The 8,564-nt window shown below is 46.0% G+C and overlaps 1 pseudogene; it reads left to right on the top strand.

Annotated features, from left to right (window-relative positions):
- The first annotated feature begins 276 nt into the window (after positions 1-276).
- On the top strand, positions 277-394 carry LOC124720560 (annotated as a pseudogene).
- Positions 395-8,564: the final 8,170 nt, after the last annotated feature.

Here is an 8,564-nt window from a genome sequence, read left to right on the forward strand (position 1 = left end):
AGTTCATTATATTCGAACTGAGAATAAGTTCAAGGGTTCTGCGGACCAGAACGACCAGCAGCGCGGACTACCAGCGGCAGGTATATTTCCCAGGTGCTTCTTTTGGTCACGGCCTTGGCATCTCTCGCCTGCTGCAGTTTTTGGGGAGGCGGCGTCCTGTTGTATGAATTCATTCCTCTTGACGTCCGTTGGTTTCTGATTCAGGCGATTAAGTGCTGTGTGCGATCGGATATTTTATGTCGCTCTGACAAAATTCAGCTTGCTTTCGGCTTTTGGGGCAACGGCCTTGCCGCAGTGGATACACCGGTTCCCGTCAGATCACCGAAGTTAAGCGCTGTCGGGCGTGGCCGGCACTTGGATGGGTGACCATCCGGGCCGCCATGTGCTGTTGCCATTTTTCGGGGTGCACTCAGCCTCGTGATGCCAACTGAGGAGCTACTCGACCGATTAGTAGCGGCTTCGGTCAAGAATACCATCGTAACGACCAGGAGAGCGGTGTGTTGACCCCACGACCCTCCTATCCGCATCCTCATCTGAGGATGACACGGCGGTCGGATGGTCCAGATGGGCCACTTGTGACCTGACGACGGAGCGCTTTTCGGCTTTTGCCCCTTTCATGTACAGTGGTCTTACTACGAGAGCGTCTGGCTTTGCCTGGTCTTGGTGGCTTCCTTACTGGCTGAATGTAATGTCATTTGAACCATGATTTATTTTCAAAGAATATTCTTAAGAATTTATTTTATTTACTAGCGATTCATCAACAACATTAACACATTTAATCACACCATGTAAGCATGGAAGTAGTTGCCAGGGAGTAACTGATGAAATCATAACCAAATTCCTTTTAACAAATGGGAATTTTATTCACTTTAATAGTGCCTAAAAGCATTTTTTTAAAGAAACAGATTTAAAATTACAATCAGAAAGCACCCTCTAAATATCAAAGTTACAATTTATTCAGAGGCAGAAATAAACAAGTTTTGACTGTATTAGCTTTCGGGCAGAGAACCTTCCCACTCCCTTTTGACACGGTTGTAGTTACGACCGCTCACAACAGCCTCTGAAAGACTACACTGGTGCAAATCTGCAACACACCAGATTACTTTGAACTAAAAGTTTTAACAATTTACACAAGCACACAAACTATACACCCCCCACCACCACCCACCCCCGTAGGAGGGGTGGAAATGGTACAAAACACTAACAATTAAAATATTAACCTTGCCACCGAAGGTGCAACTTGATTTTAACTTCTAATAAAGTCTTAAGGTGAAGGGTTGCCAACTTTATATACCAAAATGATCATTTAAATAAAAGCTCATGCAATGCAATCTTATATAAAGTTCTACAAGGTTGGCCAAACAATAGTTAAGATGCTCTACAGTACACAGATACCGCCTCTCAAGACCATAGAGAATAATATCAAAGTTTCCAAAGATCAAAACATATTTCAGGTATTAGGTCGTTACACTCCAAGCAATAAATACGGTAACACACCAAATCCGACAAACATGACAGAGGCAGCTACTAACGTACGGTAGATTGATAGGGAGATTACCGAACAACCCGAACCGCAGGTTGCTCTAACCCGCCCCTACTCCACAAGGGAAAAACGGACCACCCAATTTATAAACAACCACCTTCCCGCAGGTGGGCAAACGGAGAAGAATGGTGGGACGACCCCAAAGCAAAACGGCTGGTGACCTCACCAAGAAAACAAGTAGAATTTAACAAGAGTAAATCAAACAAGATATTACCAATGACTTAACTTCTAATAACCTGCGATTTCTCGAGAAGACCTGGCGCAGCACCCCCAAATCGCTCTCCCGAACCGTCCGCTGCCAGCCGCTTCAGCGGACGCAAGAAGGCGCGCCGATCTCCCGTCTCACGGCGTCGCAGCTCGCACCGGCCAGACCGACGTCGTGGGTTGACTCCTGCTGCTCTCGTGTCGGCCGCGAAGCCACTACCCCTCGCTATACGCCGCGGCCCACTGGTCTCACGTGAGGACCTCACGTGCGCCGACGCTCAAGGCGGACAAGTCATCTGGTGTCTCAGTGCGCGACCAACCAACCGAACGATCCAACCGCCAATGACCATTGCCTGAGCAAAAACTCGAGCAGACTGTCGGCCTAACACATACTGGCACTCCGGACGACAGACAGACACTGACTGCCCCACACTGATCCGGCTGGCCAACTGACCAGACTCGCCGAGGCTGACAGACTGACGCCAAACTCACTCCGACTGACCGACTCAGACTCACCAACAGTCGAGCTCATAGCGCCCTTAAATGCACGTGAACAGCCAACCTTTCCCCTTTCCCACCAGAGGGAGACACCAAAGCTGCGACTGCCACAGCGGCGCCACCGCCAGAAACGGAGGGCGACTGCTTCACACTACGCGCTGCGGCGCGCGCTTCAAAACAGCAATTTCTACCACGGCTCATGATTACTGATTCAGCGCCGTTTTTTATTTATTGTTATTTTTTATTAATTGTTCATTTGTGCCTTTCAGTGCCCCTCTATGGCAGTTTTCTGGGTTATGTATTGCAAGTGTAATTTGGTCGCGTAAGTCCCGTTACAGTGGCCAAAGGCAGTTGTTTAAGTAACGTTATTTGTATTTTTATTGTGTTGGTGATTACTTTGAGGCTTGCCTTCTTTTTTAATAAGAGCGCTGTTAATCGAAGTTTAGTTCGATAGTATTCTTTAAACAATTTTGTGGTACAACTGCGTCAGAGTTTCCCTGTGGACGGCTACTGACTGAACTGAAATGTTTAAGTACCCATGAGTCTGAAGTCAATTAAATTTAGTAGTTGTATTTTCTGCTGCAAATTAATTTAGCGGTTCCTTTTTTATTCTATTTGTGGGGAAGCGGACTTAAACATTGAATGACTTCTATGTATGCAAATTGTGTTATACACCGAAGAGCAGAAGAAACTGGTACACCTGCCTAATATCGTGTAGGGCCCCCGCCACGGAGCAGAAGTGCCGCAACACGACGTGGCAGGGACTCAATTAATGTCTGAAGTAGTGCTGGAGGGAACTGGCACCACGAATCCTGCAGAGCTGTCCATAAATCCATAACAGAACGAGGCTGTGAAGGTCTCTTCTGAACAGCACGTTGCAAGGCATCTCAGATATGCTCAATAATGTCCATGTTTTGGGAGTACGATGGCCAGAGATCCCTCAGAAGAGTGTTCTTGGAGCCAGTCTGTAGCACCTCTGGACGTGTGGGGTGTCGCATTGTCCTGCTGGAATTTCCCAAGTCCGTCGGAATGCACAATGGACATGAATGGATGCTTACATACGTGTCACCTTTTCAAATGGTTCAAATGGCTCTGAGCACTATGGGACTTAACAACATATGAAGTCATCAGCCCCTAGAACTTGGAACTACTTGAACCTAACTAACCTAAGGACACCACACAAATCCATGCCCGAGGCAGGATTCGAACCTGCGACGGTTCCAGACTGAAGCGGCTAGAACCGTTCGGCCACACTGCCCGGCGTGTCACCTGTCAGAATCATATCTACACATATCAGGGGTCCCATATCATTCCAACTGCACACACCCCACACCATTACAGAGCGTCCACCAACTTGAACAGTCCCCTGCTTACATGCAGGGTCCATGGATTCATGATGTTTCCCCAATCCGTTCACGTCCATCCACTCGATATAGTTTGAAGCGAGACTCGTCCGACCAGGCAGCATGTTTCCAGTCATTAACAGTCCAATGTCGGTTTTGACGAGTCCAGGCGAGGCATAAAGCTTTGTGTCGTGCAGTCATCAAGGGTACACGAGTGGGGCTTCAGCTCCGAAACCCCATATCCACGATGTTCAGTAGAATGGTTCGCACGCTGACACTTGTTGATGGCGCAGCATTGCAATCTGCAGCAATAAGCGGAAGGCTTGCACTTCTGTCACGCAGAACGATTCTCTTCAGTCGTCATTGGTGCCATTGTTGCAGTGTCTTTTTCCGGCCGCAGTGATGTCGGAGTTTTGATGTTTCACCGAATTCCTGATATTCATGGTACACTCATGAAACGGTTGTACGGGAAAATCTCCACTTCATCGTTACCTCCGAGGTGCTGTGTCCTATCGCTCGTCCGCCGACTATAACACCACATTCAGACTCAGTTAAATCTCGATGAACTGCCATTGTAGCAGCAGTAACCGATCTAACAACTGCGCCAGACACTTGTCTTATAAAGGCGTTGCCGACCGCAGTGCCGCATTCTTTCTGTTTACATGTCTCTGTATTTGAATACGCATGCCTATACAAACTTTTTGGCGCTTCAGTGCAGATTTCCTTGCTTAAAGCGTTGCTTAAGCAGTTAATGGGCGTGAGAATCTGTTTAATTCTAGTTCTGTCGAGGTATGCTCGGTCCTTCTTGCCTTTTTGTAATGTACGGCAACAAACGGCTTGGTGGCCTGACAGTTACCGGACGTATTTGTCGCTGAGCCTCTGATTATCGTTGTGACTACACAGTTGATTAAAGCTTGAGGCTGCCTCTGACTCTCATGTTCTCTTTTCTTGGATAGAGACCTTTGTTACGAGAGGGAAAGATAAGGTGCTACTCTTTGGTATGTTCTTGTAAGGGCTTCTTTTGTAATTGTAAAAACCGCCTCTTTGGCCCTCGCTTATTTATTGCCTTTTGTTAACAGCACTAATTTGCCTCAGCTTGCAGCCCACTTCTGTACGCCTTACGAACGCGCGGACCTGTCGATGTTTAGCAGCGGCTTGATTCAAAATGGCATTTGGCTGGGGCGATTTAGGGAAATCATGGAAAACCTAAATTAGGATGGCCCGACGCAGGTTTGAACCGTCATCCTCCCGAATGCGAGTCCAGTGTGCTAACGACTGCGCCACCTCGCTCGGTGCAATATACGCAGTGCGTAGGGAATTTTTCCAGACAGGTTAAAATATGCAGTTGTTAAGCTGCTTCATAAGAAAGGTGGAGAGAGAGACTTAAACAATTATTGTCCAATTCCTTACTGACATCATTTTCCAAAGTATTCGAAAAAGTACGTACTCAAAAGTAATCGCACACTTAAGTGCAAAAATTTTCTTAGTATATCACAATTTGAATTCCAGAAAGGTTGCAAGACCGCAAATGCTATTTATACACTCGCTCATCAAGGTGCAACCTTTCAATCATAATATATCAACATATTTTTGGTGTTGTCTCCAAGACTTTCGATTGTTTAGATCATGGTACTCTCTTTGAAAAGCTCCAGTTCTGTGGAGCTGATGGCTTCACAAACATCTGGAATGAATCGTACTTGACAAACAGAATGCAAAAGGATCTGCTGGATAATTCACACAATGTCGGAAACGAAGAAAATTTTAGTTACTAGGGTAAAATCACAAAGGTAGTCCCGCACAATTCAGTTCTGGGTCCACTCATATTCCTTATATTTGTGAATGAACATCTATTTAACCTTCAACAAGCAAAATTGATACTTTTTGCAGGTGATACCAGTGCTACAATAAATCCCATCAGAGAGAAAACAACAGAAGAATTAGTAAAAATGGTTCAAATGGCTCCGAGCACTATGGGACTTAAATTCTGAGCTCATCAGTCCCCTATAACTTAGAACTACTTAAACCTAACTGACCTAAGGACATCACACAGATCCATGCCCGAGGCAGGATTCGAACCTGCGACCGTAGCGGTCGCGTGGTTCCAGCACCGGCTTGATGCTTGTAACTTGTGTCGTGGCGCGGGGGATTGGCCTGAGCACAGTAATTCAGGCCGCCTGTTGGAACGAGCAGTTGAACTCTTGCGTATTTTGCGGCCTGTATTCTCTTTCAAAACTGTGCCCTTTCCCTCATAACATCTTGCTTATTACTGTTTCTGATTTAAGTAACTGTACTGCACCAGCTTTCTCCCAACCATTAGGGATTCATAGTTTATTTGTAGATGTTTCCTTTAACTGATTTTTAACCTCAGCTCCCAGTGTACTGCTTTCACCTTGTATCCTCTAGAGGCACTTTAGTGTTATTTATTCAAATTTTTTTAATATAACAAAGAGTGGGGGAATATTCTGCTTTAACACTATACTCGCTTCTATTCTTAGTATAAGGAACTGTTAGTGCTAGTATGAAATAGCTTGTTGCCTTTTATGAAATTACTGATTGTACTATAAACTGCAGCAACTTCTGCGATTAGCAACATACACTACTGGCCATTAAAATTGCTCCACCACGAAGATGACGTGCTGCAGACGCGAAATTTAACCGACCGGAAGAAGATGCTCTGATATGCAAATGATTAGCTTTTCAGAGCATTCACACAAGGCTGGCGCCGGTGGCGACACCTACAACGTGCTGACATGAGGAAAGTTTCCAACCAATTTCTCATACACAAACAGCAGTTGACCGGCGTTACCTGGTGAAACGTTGTTGTGATGCCTCGTGTAAGCAGGGGAAATGCGTACCATCGCGTTTCCGACTTTGGTAAAGGTCGGATTGTAGCCTATCGTGATTGCGGTTTATCGTATCGCGACATTGCTGCTCGCGTTGGTCGAGATCCAATGACTGTTAGCAGAATATGGAATCGGTGGGTTCAGGAGGGTAATACGGAACGCCGTGCTGGACCCCAACGGCCTCGTATCACCAGCAGTCGAGATGACAGGAATCGTATCCGCACGGTTGTAACGGATCGTGCAGCCACTTCTGGATCCCTGAGCCAACAGATGGGGACGTTTGCAAAACAAGAACCATCTGCACGAATAGTTCGACGACGTTTCCAGAAGCATGGACTATCAGTCCGGAGACCACGGCTGCGGTTACCCTTGACGCTGCATCACAGACAGGAGCGCCTGCGATGGTGTACTCAACGACGAACCTGGGTGCACGAATGGCAAAACGTCCTTTTTCGGATGAATCCAGGTTCTATTTACAGCATCCTGATGGTCGCATGCCTGTTTGGCGACATCGCGGTGAACGCACATTGGAAGCGTGCATTCGTCATCGCCATACTGGCGTATCACCCGGCGTGATGGTATGGGGTGCCATTGGTTACACGTTTCGGTCACCTCTTGTTCGCATTGACTGCACTTTGAACAGTGGACGTTACATTTCAGATGTATTACGGCCCGTGGCTCTACGCTTCACTCCATCCCTGCGAAACCCTAGATTTCAGCAGGATAATGCACGACTGCATGTTGCGGGTCCTGTACGGTCCTTTCTGGATACAGAAAATGTTCGACTGCTGCCCTGGCCAGCACATTCTCCAGATCTCTGACCAATTGAAAACGTCTGGTCAATGGTGGCCGAGCAACTGGTTCGTCACAATACGCCAGTCACTACTCTTGATGAACTGTGGTATCGTGTTGAAGCTGCATGGGCAGCTGTACTTGTACACGCCATCCAAGCTCTGTGTGACTCAATGCCCAGGCGTATCAAGGCCGTTATTACGGCCAGAGGTGGTTGTTCTGGGTACTGATTTCTCAGGATCTATGCACCCAAATTGCGTGAAAATGCAATCACATCTAGTATAATATATTTGTCCAATGAATACCCGTTTATCATCTGCATTTGTTCTTGGTGTAGCAGTTTTAACGGCCGGTAGTGTAGGTCGGTTGAGTGCAGACAATGTGGGAATAGGATCCGACGCATTGTTACCACTTTCTGAATGTGAAACGCTGCTTTTTATTGTGTGTATATCTCTGTTATACGTTTTTACATATTTTCGCTTTGGTGGTTGTTAAGAGTAACTATGATCATTACTGCTTTTATTATTATTTGTTGTTACTTGAATGAAAGTAACCAAACGAAAAATGACACTATTACTCTGGGCTACCCTCTTACGTTTCATTATCTTTCCATCGTGTGTAAAGGGGTTATCACTTTTGTTAACGGTTTAACCCGGTAGGACAAGTATTACAGTTAGAACTGTGTATGTGCGTGCAGGCAGCGTAACCTACGATGTGCAATTTACCCAGACTATGTTCATCCAAGTACACCGAAGGCGAAAGGAACTGGTATAGGCATGCGTATTCAAATACATTAGAGTCCCGCTATTCCGAGCCATGGTAATCCGAACGTTCGGTAGATCCGAACATGAAAAATGTCAGTCTAAGTATGGAAAACTGTGCCGTAAACTGCTGTACATACACACTATTTTAATTTGCACAGTGCAGTAAACACTTATTAGAAAAACTGACAAGAAAACATCAGGTTTAAACAATGCATAACAATGAAAGAAAAGCTGTCAAACTTACTAAAATACAGCGGACATTTATCCCTACTTTTTATATGACAAAACTCACTCACTGTTGTTTAGCACAATGAAAACAGTCTGTTATATGACGCATAGTTTCGCTATTGCCTCATGAACATCAAATCAGCTGGTGTAGCAGTGGGCTACTCCAAACAGCGTAGCGTGAGGTCAAGGGCTTTCTGCTGCGTCACTCTGTGGCACCAGTTCTCCTTTGTCACTTCCTTCACAGCAGTCAACCTCTTCCTGGTCTCGAGTCACAGCAGCAACTAAATTAGCGTCAGTAAGGTTCTCCACACATGCCCCATCCGCTGCCATCAACTCATCTACGTTTCCT

The sequence above is a fragment of the Schistocerca piceifrons genome, chromosome 11 (assembly GCF_021461385.2).
Source record: "Schistocerca piceifrons isolate TAMUIC-IGC-003096 chromosome 11, iqSchPice1.1, whole genome shotgun sequence".
NCBI lineage: Eukaryota > Metazoa > Arthropoda > Insecta > Orthoptera > Acrididae > Schistocerca > Schistocerca piceifrons.